Consider the following 1,594-nt stretch of genomic DNA (forward strand, 5'->3'; position numbering starts at 1 on the left):
CCTGTTGGGGCCCCTGGGCTTATAGCATTCTGCTTTTCCAACTACGGTTGTAGCTTAGCAAGTAATGATAATAATAATAATAGTCATTTCTTGCTCTAGGTTTTTGCCAACATTAAGCCGATGCCTGCGAACGAAATTGTTGTAGAGTTCACACTACGATATCACGGTTCGAGGAGCAAATAGGAAAAATTGTAAACAAAACCGATCAGCTGACATCATCATGGCGCGTTGGCGTCAATGACCTTAGATGTCTGGATGCCAGATAACTCCTAATCAATCAATCAATCATGATGGTACCCAGAAATTTTCCGACTGTTAGGGTAATATGTATTCTCGAAATATGTGAATTGAAGAATTCTATAACTACCACAGGATGAAAGAAGCAGACTTTGTATTATCTTTTGAGGCTTGTTGGACTCAAGATTGCCAAGCAAAAGCACGTCCTATTTGCAGCAGCTGTCTTGTTTGTTTACATCCGACGTCATGCTCGTGGTTTGTGCTCGCTGCTACCCGTCCAGTCTGGAAGCCAATATCTCGAGCTAAAAGCTCCCGGTTTCCTCCTTTTGGCAGCAACGGCTCGCTATTGGCAAAAAGAAACCTAGTGTGAATCCAGCTTAAGGAGGATGAAATAACGTCTTGATACCTCCCCTTCATTGTAGAGGCAGGATTATCTTCATCTCCAATGCTGTCAATTCGATCAAATCTGCTATTACACAGTTGCATATTGTACTCTATATATACTCATGTCACTCACAATCTTTCCTTCTTAAACCAGTGATTAGGGGTGAGATGATTTTCCAAAATAATATATGCTTTTCTTGAAATGTGTTAGATTTGGTTTTAATTGCTTGTAACTTCTTTGAAAACAGATTACTTTATATACAGTATATGTCACCCCAAGCGCTGTTTAGGGATCACTGCCTCGAAAAGGTGGCTAAGAGTTGGGTCGGGTGCTATATACAATGAGCCTTTTTAGACCTTTCCAACAAGCCCAAGAACACCTCTTAATTGTTTGAGGTCCCTGAGATACGCACACCGCTTATTTTCGCGTCCTGTCCCTTATACCTTGATGTAGTGCATTCATCTCCTCCACCGCCATACTTAGGACATCGAGACCTTTCCAACGAGCCCAAGAACACATCTTAACTCCTTGTAGTTCCTGATATACGCATACCCCTGGTTTTCGCGTCCTGTCCCCTATACTTTGACGTAGTACACTGATCTTCCCCACCGGCATACTCAGGACCCCGAGACCTTTCCAGCAAGACCAAGAACACCTCTTAACTCCATGTGGTTGCTGAGATAGGCATACCCCATAATTTACGGTTTTTGCGTCAATACCCCTTATAGGGAGGGGTATGCCCATTCTCACACCCCTATACGTCTCAGGATCTCGAGACCTTTCCAACGAGCTCAAGAACACCTCTTAACTTTGTGTAGTTCCTGAGATACGCTTACCCTTTATCTTATGGTTTTTGCTTTTCTACCCCTTATAGGGAGGGGCATGCCCATCACCACACCCCCTGTACGTCACGGGACCTTGAGACTTTTCCAACGAGCCCAAGAACACCTCTTAACTCATTATGGTTGTTGA

The sequence above is a fragment of the Palaemon carinicauda genome, chromosome 5, assembly GCF_036898095.1.
Source record: "Palaemon carinicauda isolate YSFRI2023 chromosome 5, ASM3689809v2, whole genome shotgun sequence".
NCBI classification, from domain to species: Eukaryota; Metazoa; Arthropoda; class Malacostraca; order Decapoda; family Palaemonidae; genus Palaemon; species Palaemon carinicauda.